The following is a 25,262-nucleotide window of genomic DNA, read 5'->3' as shown; positions in this document are numbered from 1 at the left end:
CATTAGCAGAACTGAGAACTGCTCTGTTTTGGTTTCATTTGAACTGTGGTCACATCTGCCTCACCCCCACGTCTCAGTCACACCAGCAAATCTTGACATCTCTCTTAAGAGATTAGCACAGGGTCTCTGCCACACTCATTACGGTGGAAATGATATCAAAGGGCGTACATGTCTCGATCTTCTTTCAGCTCCATTGGCCAAGTGGAATTTCAAAAACACAGTGCCGGTGTTAGTAGGACTGAGCCCATGAAATCTGACACATGGCGCTTCATGTCAAGCCACTGGGATACACGCTGGAACGAATGTCTCATTCGGTTTGTTCAACCGCTCCATGGTGAGCACGGCCAAGATACACTGGCAAAAATGTAGCCCTCGTCAGCAGATGTGTGACAAAAGCCAGTCGAGTTGCTCCATTCAAAAGAACAATACTGCTTACAGAAGTGATTGTTAGATGCACTTTGCACTGGAAGTAAAGCATGAACATACAATGAATTGATGCTTTTCTTTTTTCTTTCTGAATGAATGAAATGTGATTAATTTCCGATATACATAGAACATGCTGCTCCAAAAACTATGTGTTCTAAAAATTAAAGGGAAGTTGATCAAGTTCCCCTCCGAGCCTGAAATAGCCATGATGCATGGACGTGGGAATGAAGGATGAGCAAATCACTGCCGTCTCCATATGAGGGCTACTCTGTGCCTCTTAGGCAGCTGGTTAAATCTGGCACACAGCTGATTCTCTGCCACTACCAACGGTTTCTTTCTCTTCCTCTTTTCTCTCTCTCTCTCTATTTTCTGTTTCTTTCTCTCTTCCTCTTTCCCCCAACCCCTTCTCATTCACTTCTTTAAACCAACACGGACACGTGGACCCACGTGGGCAGTATAGCCAGTACCTGCGTGACATCTCAATTCAGCGATTAAAAGACCTGATCCTTTCATGAGTTGATTGTTCACTCCATCTAAAAAGTCTCCTACAGCCCAGATCAGCTCTGACACTACTGCTGAATCTGGATATGACCCAGTGCTGACCCACTTATGTTTATTAGTACAATTCCCCAATCTAAGACAGTGATCAAGGCCTGTGTTTCACATGTACTACAAATAGAAAATGCTTATTTTAGTGTCGTGACTGCATGATGGGAAGGGTTGTATGTGCCCACATTTAAAGACACGTTTCTGTCACATTTGTTTCTGAATACAAAAACCTGAAGCTTATTAATAAGTCACTTGTTGCATGCACGTTAATGCAAATTATTTGCAAATCAGGTAACTCAGAATTAATATGAAAATAATATTAATTTAATATTAATGACTATAATGTTAATTAATTCATATAATAATATTAAAACCAAGAGCAGCTCTATTTTACAACACCGTGGGAGTCCAGAATGACATAATCAGCGTGGAATAATTGTAATGTGCAGCAGACACCTTAGTTAGCTCCACAGTGACCTTTGACCTGGACTGCTGTTTAATGGCCTTGTTTTCATTGAGTCCTGAATGTGTGTCTTTGTCTTGGTACTTTATAAGGCACAAAGTAAGAAGAAAAAAAAAAACGTCTTGTGTTTTTGCTCACCATACCGGACAAAAAGAAAAAAAGAATAAAACAGAATGAAAAAAACAACAACAGAAATTACCGCGCACCTATTAATGTATTGAGGGATAAATAAAATATTGAATTAATGTTTCATGACAACACCTCAAAGGATGTCCTCTTTTATTTCCCTTTTATCCGAAAAAATCTTAAACGACTCCGAGGATGTGGTCACAGTGTGCGTGCGCCTCTCGGTCCCCGGGGAGGGCTTAGCCACCATCCACCTGTTTTGATTGGACCAGTTTAACTATTGAGCTGGCCTCCTGGCTTAGCTGGGACCGAGCGACAGATGAGAAACTGCGTCCATCTGGAAGCGCAGTGAGAGAGAGAGAGAGAGAGAGAGAGAGAGAGAGAGAGAGAGAGAGAGAGAGAGAGAGAGAGAGAAGGGGGGGACTTTACTTAGTCACAGCCTGCCTGCCTTACACCGACACGCACTGGCGGAGGAGACGCGCGGAGCTGTACCGGACCGACTTCGGGATGCCACGGTTTCATCTGGACACTTCTGACACTTAGTGGTGCTCTCCCCTTCGCGCGGAAACCAGGGAGACATACTGGTAGGAAAATACTGAAAGAGGACTTGTATAAAAGAGCCGCGTTTATCTGGAGTGATACGAGGGGGACTGGTCTTGTGGATGTTGGTTGCTTGTGAGAGGCGAAGCTGCGTTTAGCCATTAATGGGACGATCACAGATCAACCGGATCCGCGGCTGAACGTGCGCAAAGGTAAGGAACGAGACTGTTACCGACATCTGCCAGCAATTTGCTCACATTGTGCCTGTAGTTTCATGTAGAGAATCTGATCGTTTGGTTTCTTTTTCAACGGCACCTAAATGCTGAGGGGGAAATCAATTAAACGAGGATTCTTGTCCATCTCTCTCCAAACACCGTGGACGGGGTTATTATTCAGCTCTGGGCGCAGATGCTCGGAGCGGATCTGCCCTTGCCAGGGGCATCGTCGGAGCAGCCAGCCTTCTCCTGATCCCTTTCCTAATATACCGTCCACTTGGGAAAGTGTTGAACATTTTCTATCTAATTGTGTTTTTTACAGAACATTCAACAGGGCCTTAATATCAACACCATTTCATATTTCGCCGAGCATCAGAACTTATTTCTAAAGTACTTCTCTGGCACATTGTTGATTAAGATGCATTTCGCACGTCAGTGCGGTCGATTTTTGTGCACAAATGAACAAAGATACACACGTGATTTAAACTTCATGTGACAATCTAACGTATTATGTGGGATAAAAATAAATAATAGCTGGTTTAAAAAGGCTATATGCAAGCTGTATGAGACGTCGACCAAATGTACCATTTCATTATGGAAACACTGTGCGTAACCGTTGTTTTTTTCGAAAACGAATACGCTAGATGTGGAAATGCCATCATGGACATACACAGACCCCAAGTTTGAACGCAGTGTCGAATATCCATGATACAGATGTTTTTGTCAGTAACAAACCTGACATAAGGCATCGTTTTTAGTGAGAATATAATACACTGAATCCAAAGAAAAGTGAGAGATCTGTAATCTGGCTGGGGAAACGATAAAGTTTTTGAATGTTAAATTCTTCGACGCTGACAGCGTTTTGTTCAAAGATGGGTGTTATATAAAGCTGTATACCCGAGTATATCCGCGTCGCTGTCTGTCTGAAGTGACTCGGTAAAGCCTTCAGTATTCAGTGCGCATTCCAGACAGTGCGCTGGGCGCTGGTGGAGAACCTGGTGAAGAGGCAGAGCTCTCGCTTTAATGCGGCTGTCTCCCCCCATCCCAGCACACATGTCCTTTAAAGTTTAGCAGGTCAGTAATTACTTCCTATAGAGCGCATATTGGCTAAGATTCTGCGTCCCCTTTAACAGGGGTTTTGATTGTTTTGATTGTGGTAAAATAGTTCTTAAGAATAAAAAATGGATTTCCCATTTATCTCGTTTCCTAATTTCCGAATGATTTTCATGCATATTTTCAAATCGTTTGATTAAATGATAAATATTTTGCTACTTTGAATTTACTTACTGATAATGCAAACTGATAAAGTCTTTCAAGTGTTTATACCTACCAATTCAATGCAACAATGAAAATCTATTCTAAGAATTTTGTGCCAGGGGCTTAAAAGTTTAGGCTAAACTCATTTAGTTTTAAAAGTTAAAGTGTAAATTGTGATAAACACTGCAAAACTGCTTGCTTGCATATTTATTTACTTATTTGGAGTTTTGCTCTAAACAATTCGAAGGTTCAAAAAGCTCCAAACGGAGAAAAGAAGATAAACATGAGGAAAGCTGTTCTGGAAGTGTTCAATAGGGGGTGCTGTTGTTCTTTTTAGCTGTGGCCCAGCGCAGTCTCTCTCCATCACAGGATTCCTCACCAAGATGGAGCGCTTTGGCCAATGTTGCCTGTGCTCTCCAGGGGTGCCGACACTAACAGAGGCCTGGCCATACGCTGGACCACGCTGGCCATACGCTGGACCACGCTGGCCATACGCTGGACCCTGCTGGCCATACGCTGGACCACGTTGACCATACACTGGACCATGCTGGACCACACTGGCAGGATCAGGTTCTAGCCAGTAGCTTCTGTTACCTTTGGTGTCACCTGAGCAGACTGGAGCAGGCCTGAGAAGGAGAGAGAGGTCATTAGCATGAGGGAGGCTGCAGCCTCTAGTTTGACTCCACGTTACAGCATTAGAGTGCTCTGCAGAAGAAGAGACTCTGTCATTTCCAGTAAATAAACACATTTGTTATTTTGACTGCTGGTGATTTTCAAGGAGATTTTTTTCCCCTTTTTTTAAAAAACTAAATGCAGTTCTTTGATCATTTCTAAGAATGACCTTCTTGTTGTCAGACAAAGGTGTTTACGTTCTACGGCACAACTGTGCTGGAACCCTTGAAGCTTCTCAGACATGCATCTGTTTAGCTACTGAAGAGCGCCGACTACTCGCTTCTGCGAAGGTGAAGTTAGCTGTAACTGTCTGTCCTGTGAGAGGTGACGGACATTCTCCTGCGTCTTCTCACCTGATCCACTGCTGCTACAGACATATCTCATGCCCCAGGCACTGATGATCATTCTGACTCGAGCGTTACTTCCAGGAATACCACTGGTCTTTGGTTACAGTGTTATAAGGGAGGACAGCTGTGCTTTTGGCCGGTCGTTTCCTCCGGAATGCTTTGCTCCTTCACAGATGAGCTGCTTTCCTAATAACTGTCCCAGGCCTCTCTCATACGCATTAATAACACTCACCCAGTCGCCTTGCCAGGGACGGGTCTATCCGGGCGGGACGGGTCTGCATCGTCACTGCCACTCTGTGGAAGACAGCTACTTCTGCACTTCCCTCTGCTCATAATGCCAATTCCACCGAAGGCTTTTACTGCCTTTATGACAGAATTCTGGCATACGGAGCTAATGTCTAGTGCTGCTCTTAGGAACGCCTGGAATGTGTGCAATTAGGAGGATAGATCATGGAATTTCATGTTCTAATTTTCCTTGGAGGAATAATTATTAAAATACTTGACACATAGTGAAGACACATAGACTCATTTGTCTTTATGGTGCAGTTAGAAACGTGGTTGAGCTATTCACCACACCGGTCCGAGGAACTCATCCACTCACCTTACAGAGCTGTTGGAAGCCTAAAACAGATACTGCAGTTAATATAGTCGCATTATAGGATGTCGTGGCTTTCACTGTGTCTCAGTCAATGCATTTAATGGATTCTCTTGAAGTGTTGGATTTATGTGAGCTGTGCACTTGGGGGGGGGGGGGGGGGGGGGGCTTCTGGAGAGAGACCTGCTCACAAGGGTAAAGAATTATTCACTGGTGTTTGTTCATTGTGTTGGTCTTAAGACCCTGATATTTAACATGGTAAACAGCAGCTAGCAGAACAAGTGGCAGGATTCTTCTGGCTGTAGGACGTAGGTGGGGGTATGGCTGTAATATGTAGATGGTGGTGGGTACAGGGTAGGATGTTATGGTCTTCCAGACCTCGATGACTCCCTGCAGGAGTTTTTGTAGTTTTGAATGTGTCCGTTTTGTAGTATATTTTCTTAAAGCTGCTTGCTTGTGTTTTTTAGGTTTTTGAATAATGTCAAGCCCACTCTTGTGTACATTAATGTACATTATTATTTTATATTGCTTTCTTTTGAGCTTTTCCTACATCTGCACACTTGAGATTTGATCTTCATGACTCTTTTATAAATTATAATTTTAGAGAAGACTAAACAAAGAAAACCCTATATGATAAAATGCTAAGCTTGGTAAGCTTGATAATCTTATAATCGCGTCCATGATGTACTGACTTTGAAAAAAAAACAAAAAACTTTTGCAATGCAGCAGCCACATTTAATGTAAGATGAGTAGAGTATACTAAACTGTGTGAAGATGAGTAGAGTATACTAAACTGTGTGAAGATGAGTAGAGTATACCTCTATACTGTATAAGGATGAGTAGAGTATACCTCTATACTGTATAAGGATGAGTAGAGTATACTATACTGTGTGAAGATGAGTAGAGTATACTAAACTGTGTGAAGATGAGTAGAGTATACCTCTATACTGTATGAGGATGAGTAGAGTATACTAAACTGTATGAGAACAAGTACAGTATACCTCTATACTGTATAAGGATGAGTAGAGTATACTATACTATGTGAAGATGAGTAGAGTATACCTCTATACTGTATAAGGATGAGTAGAGTATACTATACTGTGTGAAGATGAGTAGAGTATACTAAACTGTATGAGAACGAGTAGAGTATACTATACTGTGTGAAGATGAGTAGAGTATACCTCTATACTGTATAAGGATGAGTAGAGTATACTAAACTGTGTGAAGATGAGTAGAGTATACCTCTATACTGTATAAGGATGAGCAGAGTATACTATACTGTGTGAAGATGAGTACAGTATACCTCTATACTGTATAAGGATGAGTAGAGTATACTATACTGTGTGAAGATGAGTAGAGTATACCTCTATACTATATAAGGATGAGTAGACTATACTATATTGTGTGAAGATGAGTAGAGTATACCTCTATACTGTATAAGGATGAGTAGAGTATCCTATACTGTGTGAAGATGAGTAGAGTATACTAAACTGTATGAGTATGAGTAGAGTATACCTCTATACTGTATGAGGATGAGTAGAGTATACTAAACTGTATGAGAACGAGTACAGTATACCTCTATACTGTATAAGGATGAGTAGACTATAATATATTGTGTGAAGATGAGTAGAGTATACCTCTATACTGTATAAGGATGAGTAGAGTATCCTATACTGTGTGAAGATGAGTAGAGTATACTAAACTGTATGAGTATGAGTAGAGTATACCTCTATACTCTATGAGGATGAGTAGAGTATACTATACTGTATGAGGATGAGTAGACTATACCACTATGCTGTATGAGGATGAGTAGAGTATATTATACTGTATGAGGATGAGTAGAGTATACCTCTACACGGTATGAGGATGAGTAGAGTATACTAGTAGAGGATGAGTAGAGTATACCTCTGAGTAGAGTATACTATACTGTATGAGGATGAGTAGAGTATACCTCTATACTGCATGAGGATGAGTAGAGTATACTATAGTAGAGTAGATGAGTAGAGTATACCTCTATACTGTATGAGGATGAGTAGAGTATACTATAGTAGAGTAGATGAGTAGAGTATATCTCTGTACTGTATGTTGTAGCACCAAGTGAAGGCTGGTTTCCCACTGGTGATGTCAGAACTAGCTGTACGTGTTCCTACCCTTTACTTTTACACCTGGGTGGCTAATCGCTTGGATTCATTATCTTATCGCTGTGAATAAAAACAATTGTGCCTTATTTTTTTCTGTGACAGTTCACTGCAAATGAGTATTAGATTTGTTAGCATTTTTAAATTGAAATTCAATATATTCAGTTTATTAATGGTCTCCAAAGTTTAATATAATGAAAAAAAAAAGTTTTAGAAATTCCAAGCATTAAACAAGAAAAGAAATGAATGAAACACGAAAAAGATAACTTATTTAAAAGTTAACTTATTTAAAAGATAACTTATTAAAAGATTACTTCAAAGATTTAACTTTGATGTAGAAAATCATTAGCAACAATTCCAGAAATTGGTGATCATTAGAAGCCCTTTAGACATCAGTTTAAACTATCACGTAGGACCAGGACTAACGTGGTGGATTAAACCCAGACTCTGGCATCTCTGGCACGGGCTAAAGTCCAAAACTTGGTTGTGATGAATGAGTTTGAGGGTCATGACTGTACTCGCACAGGGAAACCTTTCACCGATGCCCCACCACAGTCAGCCTGTGCTGTCCAGAACATACATAGCTTGGCTGTTTGTTAGGCGAAGCTGGCCAGCTGAATCTCTTCTCCTATGTGTTCTCATTTTTATAAAATCCTCTACTTCTCATATTCAAGTGTCTGGCTTATTTTAGAATTTCAAGGATAATTTATCTCCCATATGTAGTCATTAAAATATGCTCTCATCAACTGAACTAAAAATACTGACTCTTAAAGAGCTGAGGCCCAGTTGACCTTTAGAAGCAAGTTGGGGAGTGAGACCCAGAGTGTGTACCCCAGAGACCCCGAGCTCTGTCCTCAGCCTCCTGCAGCTCTGCATGGAGCAAGTCATGCTGAGATTTCTTTCCCTCCAGTAACACACTGAATGTACAGGACAATGATTTATACACTGGTATTTAAAGAAAAGTAGCTCCTCGCTGTCGTTGGGATGATGGCATCGTTTTTGGCTGGCTGGGCTTTGCCTGGGGTTCATCAGGGTAAAAATGCGTCTGACTGCTCACTTAATGATGTACTATTGGAGGCTGGACGATAAAGGTCTGTGTTAAAGAAACGTGACCTTTTATCTTATAACATTATATTTCACAGATGGATACGGGACACCAAACGATGTTGCCGTGGTTTCCATTCCTACAGCCAATGAAATGACAAAAAAGTTTAGTTTTTTTTTTTTGTTGCATACCATCTCATACGAAATGCACAGAATTTTTAACAGATTTTTTTTATGAAGCTATGTAGTGCAGGAATGTTTTCACAGCTTTTCAGACTATGCACCTATAGGGCACTGTTTAATTGGACTTTTAGCAGATGTTGCTATGTTGGTTGCTGTGTTGGTCTTTAAATGTGTGCAGTGCTTCTTCCTTTTTGAGTGGGCGTGTATGTTAATCCCTAATGACACACCCCATTAATCCCACCGTTATTCTGCAATAATGCTAATTGTTGCCTTCCCCTTTCCAGTGCACCCCGTGACACTGTGCAACCGTTCTCCTCTTCAGGGCTAATAAACCAGTACGGAGGTTTTAGCGCGGCTGCTAACAGCTGCACGGAGCTCCGAGGCGCAAACAGTCATAACCTGCGCCCTGCTACCTCTGCTGAATGTGAACTCACATCTTTTCATTTACAAATCACCCACAGTCTACAATCAGAGTGTTAAGCATTCAGGGTTTGTTCGTTATCTGGTGGCGTATGGTAATAGTATGTTTTGTTAGTTGTGCACTGCTTCTGCCAGCTCTGTCATGGTGCGCTGTGCTGTCGGCCGGCTTGGATTCGGAGCAGTTCGGGGGGGTTTTCTCACTGGGATGTGTACTCTTCATTCTGCACTCTAATTGAGTCTTGGAGGTTATTGAAAGCAGGAGAAAAACGCTATGAATCAAAACCTGCTTGTTTTAATTTCGAGTGGCACATATTTTGCATGTAGTACCTGAACGTACTGAGGAACTATGTTAATCATGATATTATTCCATCTTCAAATATTTATACATTACTTCAGCAGCCTGTGAAATTACCTAAGTGAAGGAAACGAGAGGTATGATAACGCTGCCAGGTGTGCTTTATCAGCGTAGCGACATTTCTGGGTTTTTTTGCACTTGGTCTGGGTGTACAGTTCCGGGCTTGGTGTTGCACTGATGTACCTACAGGCCATGTACTGGAGGTACTGACATTTCAATATGATTATTCCTACAAACGGACCAAAGGCTGTAGAGAAGCTCCCTGAAAATGGCGTGTGGTAATCGGAGAACAAAAGGCCTGGGAGTACGGGCAGGGCTGCCTCTGTCTCCTGTCTCCCCGTACCGAGTGCCGTGGCCCCGCGCGTCCTCAATATTTGATGTGGTGGAGGGTGTGCTGTGCGTGTAATGAGCGGAAGGTCAAGAGCTCCATCCGACTTTCCTCCCACAAACAGGCTCTCTAAATGTCAGACAGGCTTTGGGAGCGGGGGTGCGTGCTTCCCACTTCCCGCGCTCTGCCATCGTCTGCGCTCTCCTCGGACTCTGCTTCTCACCTCGCTCGCAGCGACTCCTGCGTAAGGTATCGCGCCGATGTCAGCATTGTCTTCTTCCCCCGTCAGTCACCAGACCTTTTTATCGCTCCCTCCTGAAAGAGCGAGAAAATGAGCGTGTGAGGGTGCGGCAGCACACACGGGGGAGGGGTGCGGCTTCTTTACGAGCAGCCGGTGAGGCTCGGAGAGTCGCAGAGAGGCACGGCACTGTGGGCAGCAGTCCGGAGGGATGGGGGACGGAGCAGGTGACCGAGCTCCTGCCCGGTGCCGATGCCTTACCCAACGCCACCACGCCATGCGGGAGGATCTTTTCTGTTCCACCATTTTCCAGCTGCGTGGTCCTTGGTGTCTGGTCACTGCAGCGGCTCTCATCTGCAAAAAGTAACATATGGGACTCATCAGAGGTCAGTCAAAGGCAGGAGGAGTGGAGAGCCCAGCACGCGACCTCCGACCTCCTGAAACATCAACACACTCCTGGGCACCCACGACAGAGCGTGCGGTGATAAGAGAAATGGTTCTATTTCCTGGTGGAACAATATTTTAAGGGAGGACTGGACCTAAGGTCCTAGTGTGTGTGTGATAACCTCTCAATCTTCAGGACCCTGTGGCAGCTTCGGTTTCCTGGCAGCAAATCTGACTGTAATGAATTAAAAACCAAAAATAAGAGCTGGAGTTCAGAACCAGAGCTTTTGAGTGTTTTTTCCTGGAAGATCACAGCACCAGCAGAGGCAGGCAGAGAGGCAGGGAGGGGACTTTATCCCTCTCCATGCCAGTGTCCACTACATTTGAATAGGTATGCAAATGTCTTTCCTGTTCTTTTGTCTTTTTTCCTTCATTTTTTTGTTATTTTAATAGCAAATAGGGCCTGGTTGATTATTATTTAATTATCTAAATTCGACATATCTGAAGGTTTAATTTCCCACATTTCCTGCATCAGCAGTGTGTGAACTCCCTTACACTGGAACATCTGGTGCTCGGTCGAGAGTGTTCTTGTCTTTGGCATGCATATGCTAACCACACCGCCTAGACAAAGAAAGAAAACACAAGAGAATACGAGGAAGACGAGAAAGGCCTGCACATGTGCCGTAGCTTCTCTTCTGAAGCAGTTTTCAGCAATGGGGCTCCATTGATTTCATCTTTTTAAGAGTTTTTGTGTCATTTGATTTTTGTGCTAAAAAAGTGGGAAAGGGTGAATAATTGCTTTGGTTCTGCGTCTAGTAGCGGCTAATGGGAATTGGTTTGGGTCACAAAGGCAAGCGTTTGTAAATGAAGCAGATCGACTCAGGCAGACAAGGGGAGGTTTGTTTGACACAGGAATTCTGTTGTCCGCTGTTTTGGTCATCAAGTACTCTGGGAAGGCAGGATGTGTAACTGCAGCACAATGGCCCTTTCAGCTGGGAATCTCTGAAGCAGAGAGACGCTGTCCCACCTCTTTTCACAGAGCCCTAATCTCTTTATCAGGCCGTTACAATGGCGGATTCAAATGCTCAAGCCGGAGCGCCAGCCCAACTTCTAACAAGACGGAACGGGGGCAGATCCTTATAAATACCCACAGCCGACCCCCAGGGGGCGCTGCAGGGGACAGCATCTCCACCTCACTATTAACGATAGCGAGTCCTAGCAAACGTTCCCTCTGGAATCAGCTCTCACTGGAAACCCATGTTGATCATGGATTTTCCTTTCATTCTGAAGGTTCATTTGTCAGACTGCATATTAGACAGGATCGGACGTAAAGTAATTTCTACTTTATTTTGTACATTTTAATGGTCCAATTTGAATAGTAATATTATATACAGACTGTGAGGTAAAGTGTTGTGTGAGATCTTATTCAGTAATCAGATTTCATTATAATGATTTAATATGAGGATGTCCATCTTCCACTGACCTCTATTTAGGGAGATTGTACTGTACAGCAAAGCAGGAATAACATCCATGTGTCTGACAGTGTGGATGGCCTGTGGGAAAACTCTCATTACAAAAAAAAACACATTTCTCTTCGTAAATAGCCTGGCGAACATTAGCTCTACAACAGCTCAAGAAGACAGACTGTAATGGCCTTTGCAGTTTGGGAGGAAACAGAGAGGACACCTACTGACATATCTGCAAAGACCACGAGACCCGCGACGTCCAGCCGGGCGTCCCGCAGGGATATAAACACAAGATATGTGTAACCCGGGTGTGTGCAGGATGCCCCCTACACACACGCCGTCCTGCAGCACATGCAAAGCAGACGAGATCCACTTCCTTTAACTGTCATGCAAAACTCTGTTTTTCATCCCTTGGCTGAGAAGCTAGAGGCCCTCGATACACCCCGCCCCCTTTTCTAACAATCCCTCCTTTCACCTGCTTTCACTCAACATAAGCTTTTCTCTGAAGCGCACTTGCATGACTGCTGACCTGAAAACTGCCTGCATTTGAATATCTCTCCTTAGAAACACAAGGGCCACTGTGATAGAAAAACACTACGAAAAACACAGTCTGTGGACTATTAAAACACAGACTGTGGACTATTAAAAACAGAGACTGTGGACTATTAAACACAGTCTGTGGACTATTAAACACAGTCTGTGGACTATTAAAACACAGACTGTGGACTATTAAAAACAGAGACTGTGGACTATTAAACACAGTCTGTGGACTATTAAAACACAGACTGTGGACTATTAAAAACAGACTGTGGACTATTAAACACAGTCTGTGGACTATTAAAAACACAGACTGTGGACTATTAAAAACACAGGCTGTGGACTATTAAACACAGTCTGTGGACTATTAAAAACACAGACTGTGGACTATTAAAACACAGACTGTGGACTATTAAAAACACAGACTGTGGACTATTAAAAACAGTCTGTGGACTATTAAAACACAGACTGTGGACTATTAAAACACAGACTGTGGACTATTAAACAGACTGTGGACTATTAAAAACACAGTCTGTGGACTATTAAAACATAGACTGTGGAATATTAAATACACAGACTGTGGACTATTAAAACACAGACTGGACTATTAAACACAGACTGTGGACTATTAAACACAGTCTGTGGACTATTAAAAACACAGACTGTGGACTATTAAACACAGTCTGTGGACTATTAAAAACACAGACTGTGGACTATTAAAAACACAGGCTGTGGACTATTAAAAACACAGACTGTGGACTATTAAAACACAGACTGTGGACTATTAAAAACACAGACTGTGGACTATTAAACACAGTCTGTGGACTATTAAAAACACAGACTGTGGACTATTAAAAACACAGACTGTGGACTATTAAACACAATCTGTGGACTATTAAAAACACAGACTGTGGACTATTAAAAACAGACTGTGGACTATTAAAGCCTATGAAACACTATGAAAAATGTGTTTTTAGATTTGATTCTTCAAAGTAATTTTACTTTCACTCATTTAAATTATTAGTTATACAGGTTCTGCAGTTCAGACTGTGAAATGTTGCACAGAGATCTGCAGACATACTAAAGACTTAGTTAGTTTAGTTAGTTATATGAGTTAGTTTATTAGTCATATCTATGTTATCACATGGTTAACAGTGCAGTGAAATGTATTGGATGAGAAAGTAGACCAGCTCAGCAAAAAAGTGGCGGTGGTGTGAATATATAATATATAAGGAGGGAGTAGTGCGGATATCAGTGAATATCAGCAGGGATTTCCTGTAGTTTGCAGTCCTGTGCTGTACGTTGAATATGCAGACTTCAGGCTGTAAGCGTGTCTTCATTTGGAAGAGACGTGGTGGTAATGAACAGTGGAGAAGCAGTGCGATGTGCCTTTAGCCTGGCTCCCGGCACAGAAGGCATGTCCCAGAATTCCCAAGCCTGGAGGCATTTGGGAGGAATTTCTCCACTCCGGATGCCTGTCAGAGAGCTTTAGCAGACTCTCCCAGAGGCTTGGACAGGCCGTGATGTCTTTAAGAGGAATTACCTGGCTGGATGAATTCATCCCTGCTGCAGAGTCTCCTGGGCCAACACCTCACTCACAGTTAACTGTTTTTGTGTGGACATGTGATCATGGTCATGTGATCATATTTTCGCCCACTGTTGTGCTATACTCTACTAGCACTTCAGCTTGGCGCGCTGCAGCAATGCACATGCAGAGTTGCATAAATATGTATCTTATGTATAAATATGTGTTTTTATGATTCAGAGTGTGGCTGTCACAGCCCACTGGTGAACTGGAGCACCAGGTTGAAATGGAAGGTGGAAACAGTTGTTTGTCATCAAAGATGTACAACCAAAGAGAAGCACAGCAGAGAAGAGACTAAGAACCAGGAACCAGAAATGCCCACAACAAAGGGGATACGAGGAGTTTGAGAGGGTCGCGGGAGCAAACCCAGCAGCTGGTGCCTGATTACGACCTGCTCTGTGCACACTTGATACCGTAGAGGTGAAGATCAGCCCTGATCCAGACACGGAGCTGTTCCTGGTCTTTCTCTTCCCACTGTCTCGCTGTTCGAGGCTCACGTGTGCAACGTTGGGGGGATCACTGTATTGCCTTGCTCCTCTCTTCCCATAATTGAGACGGCGGCGGCTTATCCTCGCTCCTGGGGGGCTTGTCCTCGCTCTGGGTGTGGGGGGGCAGGGGTGTTCTTTATGCAGCAGGCACCGTTGGCCGCACTCTCCATCTGAGGTGGCTTTTCAATTACTGGGAGAGGTTCTGGGGGAAGCATCCTGACGAAAGCCCTGACATAAACCATTTATACCGCGACGACATCTCGGGCTCCAGCGGCAAAGCAGGCTGGACAGTTCATTTAAAAGAAAAATTAATCTCACATGGTTTGAGGCAAACAATAAGAGTTTATGACTGGCCAGTGACAGTTCAATACACCTAGGGCTGGAACTTAAAAAAATATATTGTAGAAAAACAATAAAAATTGGCCTTACATTTTAGTTAATTGCCCTGTTGTATGTCACTGAAGGACTGCCAGGGAGAGGCAGGCGAAAAGGGAAGTTTCTGTGTTTTAAACTGAAAGGGCTTGTGTTAGCAGGTAGGCTCAAGTAACAGAGTAACAGAGTAACTGAATTCTTTACCCATACATTTTAAACTGAGCATTTTAATAGATTCTGAGTCCAATCATGTTGACATTGAAATGAATGGAACGATTTTAACCTCATCTTTTATTACCCAAGTCCTCCCGGTGGATGTGTGTGTGTGTGTGTGTGTGTGTGTGTGTGTGTGTGTGTGTGTGTGTGTGGCTGCATGTGTGCATGCGTGTGTGTGTGTGTGTGTGTGTGTGTGTGTGTGTGTGTGTGTGTGAGGAACCCTAACCCCTTTGTGTGGAGGACCTGTTACAGGACCCATCACAGCCTTCCTGCTGGAGTGTGTGTGTGTGTGTGTCCTGCCTGCTGGAGTGTGTGTGTGTGTGTGTGTGTGTGTGTCCTGCCTGCTGGAGTGTGTGTGTGTGTGTGTGTCCTGCCTGCTGGAGTAGCTGATTGCACTGGTGTGTGCATTATCTATTCCCTCTTCCCTTTTAATTTTCTATCTAATCCAGATTAAACACACACACACATACATAATCCAGATTAAACACACACACACATACATAATCCAGATTAAACAGAGGTCATGACTCTGGTGACAATTTGACATTTTCTTCGCTTTTGATGGCTTATAAAAAGTTGATATATTATATACCAAGTGTCCTTTCTGTTGCATGTTGACTTTTGATTCTGACTTTGTGTGAATGACATGAAATATTACAATCATTGTACAGGCATAATGTGCCTATTTCAAAAGGTGGAGAAGAAAAGAACGTTGCATTATTCAAGTGTGCAGAGTGCAGCTCACTTTCATTAAGGTTATAAATTATTTCTCATCACCGTGCTCTCGATATGCAGGGCATACAGATCAGGAAAGTGACACAGTGTGTGCTCAGGCTCTTAGTGCGAGAGGGTCACTGACACGGTAAAGCAGGGAGAAAGGGGAGAGAGAGAGAGAGAGAGAGAGAGAGAGAGGGAGAGAGAGAGGGAGAGAGAGAGGCAGCGTGATGGTGGAAGTGGGGATGGCGTTCTCAGGGCTCAGTAGAGGTGTGGGGTGACAACGTTTACAGGACACTGCACACCACCACTAATCAGCCACGATGGAGCTGTGAGCAGAACAGACTGAAACCTGTAGAGCTCCGAAAATGACAGATATAGTCATTAACCATGGAGCATGCAATGAGAAGTTCCCATTCCTCTGTTCAGCGTTTGTGTGTGTGTGTGTGTGTGTGTGTGTGTGTGTGTGTGGGGTGGCAAGCAGATAGACCTTGGCCTTCATTAATGTCATCTGACTTTGCCCAATTTGTTCAGAGACTATGAGAGGGAAAGACATCGTGTCCAGATTTGGCTTTAGCAATCTCTCTCCTCCCCAACCGCCTGTGTCAGGTTCACCACTCGAGGTCAACGTCTTCCCCACAGTGACTACTAACTCGTAAATAAATCCAGCAAATGCCTTATTTATCTACGAATCGAGCTTGACAAATTTCTTTCTCTTCTTTTGTACATGCAAGTCCGGAGGGGGGGATTTCACAGCTGAGGAGAATGATGGCAACCCAAAGGGGGTGGATGAATCACAGCGGGCAGGCCAGCAGTTGCTTAGTATTCACCAAAGTAGTCTGGAGCCTCTTTTAATTTGGCAAGCGACAGCGGGCGTATGTCAGTAGCACTCCACCTCCTCCACCTCTGCCCAGCGTGCTCAGAAGACACCTCTAATGGAGGGGGGTGGTTCTTCCTGGGACTCACGTGACTCGATACTCATTGGAGGCTGTGTAGACGCACACTTCTCCAGACTCACGCTTATCAAGATGAGTGTTCACACACTGCAGCCTCTCCCGACTGCGCGGAGACCTGCAGTAAATAAAGGAAAAAAAAACAAAACAGGAAATAAACGAAGGGTGTGGGGGGGGTATTGGCTTTGGTCCTGCTCCGGGCAACGGTAGCAAGACAGAAGAGAAAAACCAGGTCATTGTGATTAGTACAGCAGAGACGTCTTATCCTTCTGGCCTGGGGTTGCCTCCAGCAAGCGTAGGAACGTAAGAATTTTAATCCAACCGCACTCGGTAACTACCGAGATCAGATCTGACAAAGTCTCATGAAGTTACTGGTCAGTTTGGGCTTATATGAATAATAAAGCTTGTTTCAGCTCAGAGAGGTCTATGTTTTTCCTCCTCTGCTTATCCTCTCTTGTCGAAGGCCGTGTTTATCTGAGTGAGATCACAGTCTCTGCACAGTGGTGGTCAATGTTTTATGGCTGATTTTGAACGGAGATGGGAGGGACAGCCAGACATAACACTCTAATTCAGCAGTATTTTCTAATCTTCACAGGCCTCCTCAAGGTTTTTTTTAATTTTTGGAGCTTTCTAGAAAATAGAGTGTCACAATCGAACAATTCGTCTTGACAAATCCCTCTAGAAAGCAGCGGGGTGATACCACATCATTTGCCCTCAGCGTCAAACGAAATCCAGACAAATGAAAACCTAACGATTTGCAAAATTACGGTCAGATATGTGGAACTGAGATAATTTGATGATCAGTCACTTTTTCACACTTAGTGGGACATTGTTTTTTTTTTTAATCTGATGTATAAATCACGGGGAATCCAACACTCATCGCACGGAGCCTAACTGTATGTTAAAAGCCGATCGAATTTCCCGTGGATGCGTTTCTCGCTCAGGTAATTCGATGCAGTGGCATCGTCTCCTTCAAAATAAATGACGATGAAGGGGGCAAAGTGGAGTGATTTAATTTGGGCATGAGTCAGGTGACAGAGAGCCGTGTGTGTGTGTGGGGGGGTGACCTCTTTGGGAGGAAATAATGGATGATGGAACTGGGGGGTGAAAGCTGTAATCTGCAGAATACATATTCAAGAGCTTATCCATAAACATCACCCTGGAGAGAGAAGCATTGGCAGGAATATCAAGTCTCAGACTCTCAGAAAGGAGAAGCAACCTCTCAACGTCCTCTTAATGCCACCTATCGAGGGTGTGAGGAGAGGCGGGGTCAGGTGCCGTGGAGGTGCAGTGTGCTTGTCAAAGATGACACCAACGTTGTCATGCTGACGTTTAGCCGGCGCTCTCTGAATAACATGCTACAGCCAGCCTGGGTTTCCTGTGGTGGAGCGGAGCGGGTATACTGGAGACCGGCCTCCTCTCCCCTACACAGTTCAGCCAATGAGACATAGTGCCCTGACGTCCTTCTCAGTCAGACGTGCTGGAGCGTGTGTGGGATCTCGCGGCCGTGGAGACAGGGGGTTTGCACATGGGTTTTTCTCGTGCTGCCGAGGTGACAGTGTGGGGCTGCTCTCGGCGTTTGCCGAAGCCGGGTTCAGATGTTTAGTTTCTGTCTGTTTCATTCTGATATATTAACAGTCATGGCCACATGACCAGTGGCTGCCCAGGGCGAACTGCAGGGGGGACGTGCTCTTACCACGGCAACGCTGCGCTGTTTGTCACATCCTCGTACCATGGAAACGCTGGGCCGCGTTAGTCAAATTTTCTTTTATCCTGCCATATGTCTTTAATAACCACATTTGCATTTAGATGTTTTGTGTCCATTCAGCTATTTTTTTTTCAAAACAGTAAACCGTTTGATCATTGTTTAGACTGTATAAAATCTTCATGACAGTAATATTCAACCGAGATCGTTTTCTAAAGCTTCTGATTAGATTGTATTAATACATTATAAAAAAATCCTTAAATGTTCATTAAATGTAGAAATTTAGAGGGGCGGAGAACGAAAATAAAAAGGAGACAAAAAGGGAAAGAAAAAGAGAGAGAGAGAGAGAGAGAGAGAGAGAGAGAGAGAGAGAGGGAGACAGAGGGAGAGAGAGACAGAGAGAAAGAGAGACAGAGGGAGAGAGAGACAGAGAGAGAGAGAGAGAGAGAGAGAGACACACAGAGGGAGAGACAGACAAAGAGAGAGAGAGAGAGAGACAGAGGGAGAGACAGAGGGAGAGAGAGACAGAGAGAGAGAGAGAGAGAGAGAGAGGGAGAGACAGAGGGAGAGAGAGACCAGACTGTCTGAACACCTCCTCTCTGCCTTCCCGTCTCACTCTCTCCATGTCTCAGTCTTAAACCCACACGACTGTCAGGGAGACGACGCCGTGACTCTACAAAACACATTGGAGCAGCTTCAGAGACGGCTGTGTTTATATCTGTGTGTGGCATGTCAGAGCCAAAGCCTAACAGACCTCCTCAGGGTGGAGGCGTAGCAGGTCTCCTGTATGTGCTGTAGCCTGAGTACCGAGGAGGGGTGTGCATACCTTCACCTACCTCATAACTCCTAACTAAACAGACCTCTATTGAACACTCCCATATAACAGAGGGACTGCTTGTCCACACTAATTGCTTAATAAAACCAAAATGCATATGCAGATGTACCTGTCTGGGCCTGTGCTGGAAAGCACTGTGTTAATATCCTGGCAGTCTCGCTAAGCAGCCTGTTGGGTTGTCCCTCTCACTGTAATTACAAGGCTAACTTACTTTGCCTTGTTCTTCCAGGCACTAGGACCAGGCTGCTAATTACCCTCCTCACACAGCTGACAAGCAGTGATTGGATATACACACGTCCCACGTACCGGCTGATTGGACATACAAATGTCCCACGTACTGCCCACCACACGCATACATTTCTGAGCCCATACAAACATTCATATCAAAGCGCCATGAATCCAGAGTTATATTTATAGACTACACTTCTGAACTCCACACATTGCACAAAATCTCAAGGGGAGTTCAAAAGAAATTCAGTTTGTATATTAATATATAATACAATTATGAATAGAAGCTATTAAAATAGTGATATATCTGGTACTGTCCTTTTTATTGGTAGGTCCACATATTTTTTAAAAAAGAATTCTTTCAGGCCCAGTACACACACACACACACACTCTGAATTGAGAGACCATCTGTTCTTCTCTTTCATCGTGGAAGTGACCAGTACAGTGTGAGCACTGGTGTACTGGTTGATGAGGGAGGTGAGGCTTGTCACATGGCGCTCCGGCTCACTGCGCTCGTTGCTGGGCAGCGTTCCACTAAATGAACCTCGCTATGTCACCAGACGTTATCTGTGGGCACAGAGCCCATAGCGTTTAATGCCTTGATCTTTCCCCTCTGTTCAGCTGTGTGTGTGTGTGTGTGAGTGTGTGTGTGTGTGTGTGTGTGTGTGTGTGTGTGAGTGTGTGTGAGTGTGTGTGTGTGTGTGTGTGTGTGTGTGTGTTGCGAGTAAGTTGGTGAGTTTTTCTACATGCTGTTCATCCTCTAATTTCTCAAAGCTTCAGAGCGTTGTCCTAACAAATACTCACAGAGAGAGGTATTTGTGAGGTCTTTGATTCTGTTCTTCAACACTCTTCTTCACTCTACAGCTCCGTGAAGGCTCCAGTGGGTTCGGCACCTGTAGTAATCGTTGTAACTTCCTGGTCACTTTTAAGCCGAGTCTTCTGTGTAAGACACTTTCCTCTTGTCTCAACATGAAGATAAACTCCTTCGTTTATTGACGTGGTATTGCAGCAGGCGCTTTAATGCTGGGGTGGTGTTTGACCTTTGTGTAGATCAAGGATCTTTCTAAACCTCTGGTTTACCCACTGCACCATAAGAGCCGTGTTGAACGTTTCTAGCTGATATGTTACCATGGAGACACATTAATATTGTTCATATTCATAGTTTCCTAGTGCTTTAAAAATTAAGAATAATATTTTCAGTGACTGAAGATAATGAAAATAGCATTTCAGCAAACCATAATGTTTCTGTGACGTCTAGTTTTCTTCAAGGGTTGGCTCAAGGTTCTTTTACATTGTCGAGACCCATTTACTAGCCTTTGACTAGCTAGACTGATTTGCTACTACTGTATGTAAGCTTCACAAACACAGACGTTGTGTTAAGGGTGCATTTAGGCTGAGCACTACACAAAGGAGCTCAGTGCTCAGACTCACTAATTAATTGTTATATGTTTAACTATAATCAGTATTTATTTCACAAATTAACTGTTGTTTATTTAACTTTAATCAGTATTTATTTCACAAATTAACTGGTGTATGTTTAATTCTAATCAGTATTTATTTCACTAATTAACTGTTGTATGTTTAACTATAATCAGTATTTATTTAACTAATTAACTGTTGTATGCTTAACTATAATCAGTATTTATTTAACTAATTAACTGTTGTATGCTTAACTATAATCAGTATTTATTTCCCTAATTAACTTTTGTATATTTAACTATAATCAGTATTTATTTCTCTAATTAACTGTCATATGTTTGACTATAATCAGTATTTATTTCACTAATTAACAATTATGTGGATCTAATTTGGAACTAATTTCAATTGTACGGCAATTTTAATTAATTAATTAATTTGCTTATTTAGGTCCTTTTTTGGAAGTTTGAAAGCTCACTTCAGTCATTTTTACATGAATGTGACAAATTGACCATGAAACTGAGAAAATGGAAACTTGTGACTGAACAAAAATCCAGAAATCCATTTCCACTCTGGAAAGCTTAAAACAAAGACACACCAGGATCACTGTAGTGATGACCATTCAGAAAATCTTTACCCTTAAAATATCGACAATCGCAACATGGTTTCTTTAGTGATTGCCATGATTGTGTATTTGCCAATTTCAGCCATATGCCAGCCTCTTCAGGAGCTTAATCCCAGTCTTTATTCTGGGGGTGGGGCGGGAGGGCTGTTTGTTTTGAATCATCTGTGAGTAGGTTGCATTAGCCAGCCCCCACCACTCAGAGCCGTGACCTCTGACCCTTACCCTTTGTCTCTTCATGTGCAGATGACTTGTTGTCATAAAACATTTAACCAAAGACTGCAGAGTGTTAGCACAACACCCAGGCCATCTGACCCTCTGGCCTTTAGATGGAGATTGTGGCTTTGCACGTCTGAAAGACATTTATTGTTTTGTTTTCAAGGCGGATGGCTGGTTTTAGCGAGCCAGTTACCAGTTGCAGCTATAAGTAGATAAATGATGCCCTGTCTCTCAAAAACCAGGGAGTTCAGGGTTACTAACACACCATCATGGGTTTCAGGGTTACTAACACCACCTTTCTGTGTCCAGATAGATTTTCTTAGATTTTTGACATGACACTAATGTATTTCAAATCCGCCTGCACTATTGATTGGAAGATGACGGTTTGATTAAACTGAGATGCAGAGGTGATGAATTGATATGCTGGACTGGTATTTCAGCTCAAGGCTTCAGAATTTAGTCACTTTGGTCAGATTTATATTGTTGTAAAAACTGAATATCTCCTAAATACTAAGTATTACTAAGTAGACTAATAATGTTAATAGCTTTGTTTGTATCAGCAATATTATAGATTTATTTATCTATTTATAGAAATGATTGTTGCTCTTTCTGTTGTTTTTAATAGAATGACTGTTAGAATTCCTTTCAGCTGGTGTGTAGGTGCTGGTAGGCTAATACCACTGTGCCATGATGTAACTGTCACAGAAATAGAAGCATCAAAACCAAATAAAGAGAGACAGTGACACTGTTTTTTTTTTCTTACTGTGGGATTAACATTGTCCATAAATCCCAAAGAATCCTGACTCAGAGTCCCAGAAAACAAATGCAAGATCGGAGGGTTGCAGTCTCAGCCCTGTTCACGAGAATGGGGCAGAGAAATGGTCCACTCATGCTGATGTCACATTAATATGTGCCACAGTTCTGCTGTTGCTCTGGAGAGTGTGCGAGTGTGTTCTGGAGAGAGTGAGTGTGTGTTTTGGCGAGAGTGTGTGTGTGTGTTCTAGAGAGAGTGTGAGTGTGTGTTCTGGAGAGTGTGTTAATGTGTTCTGGAGAAAGTGTGAATGTGTGTTCTTGAGAGAGTGTGAGTGTGTGCTCTGGAGAGAGTGAAAGTGCTCGACAGTTTGAGGTCAAAGACAGGATTACGTTTCTGTCACTAGTGCTCCTCAGGAAATGGCAGTGGGTTAATACCTAATCAGGCACCTACAGTGAATATATGCATGCATGTGTGTGTGTGTGTGTGTGTGTGTGTGTGTGTGTGTGTGTGTGTGTGTGTGTGTGTGCAGTGTGTGTGTGTGTGTGTGTGTGTGTGTGTGTGTGTGTGTGTGTGTGCAGTGTGTGTGTGTGTGTGTGTGTGTGTGTGTGTGTGTGTGTGCAGTGTGATAGCTTTGGCTGTGGTGGTGGTGGGTGGGTTGCATGGTTAGGTTAGCTTGTGAAAACAGCCACCCTGAAGCTTCAGCACATCAAAGCCACAGTCCGGATGTTAAGGTTGGATCTCCTGCCTCCCGATGTTCCAAAGGTTCATGCCGTCAACCTCGATAGAAATGTGTCATACATAATCACAACCCCAATAGAAATGTGTGACATACATAATCACATATTTTCAAATGCATTACTTTTCATAGCCCAGAGGGTGCTGAGAGAGCTAAATACTGCCAAAGCACAGTTTAAAACAACACAACTATAAAACAGCACAACCATAAAACAGCACAGTTAATACAACACAGTTAAAACAACACAGCTAAAAAACAGCACAACCATAAAACAGCACAGTTAAAACAGGACAACTATAAAACAGCACTACTATAAAACAACTATAAAACAATAAAAGTAAAACAGCACAACTAAAATAACAATTAAAACGACAACGGAAACAGTAAAGTTAAAACAGCACAGTTAAAGGAGCACAGTTGAAACAGCACAGTTAAAACGCTGCTCCGCACGCGTGTGTTGCTCTTATACTTTCCCTCCTGGCTCAGCTCTCTGTAGTGGGAAACCTCAATTTCATTTCAAACTTCATTTCAGTTCAATTAATTCCACCATCATCATCTGAACAGGTCAGAACGTTGCTCACTGTGGTCTTCAGCATTACTCCATCTGGTCCTGTCATGGAAGAGCACTGGGGCTGGATAACGTCCCACAGGCAGGAGTCTCTCCTAATTGTCTCTGCTTTGTGACTCATTAGGTTGCTGCTATGGAGTCTGTGATATGTTACAATATTATTCACAAACAGGCACAACACACCCGGCTGGGAAATTTACTGTTAATTAACAACAGCAGAGCACAATGGACGCGAGCTGGAGAGACAGATAACACGTGAGATCACTCTCACTCCCTGGTCACTCTCACTCATGTGAGATCACTCCCTGATCACTCTAATATGTGTGAGATCACTACTGTGATTACTCTCAGATGTGTGAGATCAATCCCTGATCACTGTCATTTATGTGAGATCACTCCCTGATCACTCTCACTCATGTAAGATCACTCCCAGATCACTCTCATTCATGTGAGATCACTCTCATTTATGTGAAATCACTCCCTGATCACGCTCATTCATGTGAGATCACTCCTTGATCACTCTCATTTGTGTGAGATGACTCTCTGATCACTCTCATTCATGTGAGATCACTCCTGTGTTCACTCTCACTCACGTGAGATCACGCTACACTCTGCCTTCTCCACGTTGATCTCCTGCTTGGTTCTGCTGAATTGTTGCTTTTCCCATCTTGACTCATTAGCTCCTAATCAGCAGTGCTGTTCTGGGGGACACAGAGTGGTTGAGTCAGTGGGCAGGACCAGGAACCCGGAGGTGATTGGAGAGAAGGCTCCGGCTTTTCTAAACATCTCTAAGGGGCTCTAAGCTCTAACTGTATAGCGGTTTGAGCTTCAGATGGTCTTTCCTGGGAGAATGAGCTGAACATGTCCTAGCTTCTTCTAAACATTTATCCAAACCAGCCTTCATCTATTTATTCATTTATTTTATTTTATTTTATTTTTTATTTTGTGAAATACAGATTTACATTTATTCAAAACATTCCAAAACCGATTTTATTTTTAGACACTTTCTAGGAAAAATGTCCTATATCTTAATTAGATTCTCTCCTTTATCCTCTCCTCTCCCCTCCTCCTCTCCACTCCTCCCCTCTCCTCTCACACACCCTGTCACAAGCTCAACTCTGTATGGACTCCTTCCTTGCCTCTCTGCAAACTCAACCTCGATTTATAGGTCAGGCTGTTTACAGACAGTCAGAGGAATGTGATATGTGTCAAGATTCCCTCTCATAAATGCAACCATAGCCTAGACAAGTCCATTATATATTTATTGAACTCACTAGAAATTCCCAGTGATGCAGCGTGTTGCCTCTGTGCTCGCTGGCGTGACGACAGCTAACCTTATCAGTCTCATTTGCTCATCTCCATCCCATCTGCAAACATCTGAAATGGCTCGGAGGTCTAATTTTGCTGTTTACCTATTCAGTGAATTAACCTTTTCCCCCAGGGTAAGGCCCGCTGAAAAGGTATTGAGGATAAAATGATGCTTATCAATGCACCATTTGGTCTTCAATCATCTCTAAAAATGTCAAACGATAAAACTGTCAGTCAAACAGCTCCATCTGGGCAGAACC

At 43.1% G+C, this 25,262-nt stretch overlaps 1 protein-coding gene across 3 annotated transcripts in view; it reads left to right on the top strand.

Annotated features, from left to right (window-relative positions):
* The first annotated feature begins 1,944 nt into the window (after window positions 1-1,944).
* The window catches only part of cdh11 (cadherin 11, type 2, OB-cadherin (osteoblast)), a 51,881-nt gene continuing 28,563 nt past the window's right edge, over window positions 1,945-25,262 (top strand). For 2 of the 3 annotated variants that reach the window (XM_035520791.2, XM_081705944.1), the window contains exon 1: window positions 1,945-2,316. The gene's annotated coding sequence lies outside the window, so the exon portion shown is untranslated. Of the gene's footprint in view, window positions 2,317-10,533; window positions 10,672-25,262 lie in introns of those variants that run through there. The other variant, XM_035520792.2, reaches the window with a different exon arrangement.

Source organism: Electrophorus electricus, chromosome 23, assembly GCF_041902795.1.
Source record: "Electrophorus electricus isolate QZ-2024a chromosome 23, ASM4190279v1, whole genome shotgun sequence".
Classification (NCBI taxonomy): Eukaryota; Metazoa; Chordata; class Actinopteri; order Gymnotiformes; family Gymnotidae; genus Electrophorus; species Electrophorus electricus.
This window is presented reverse-complemented; position numbering and strand designations above follow the sequence as displayed.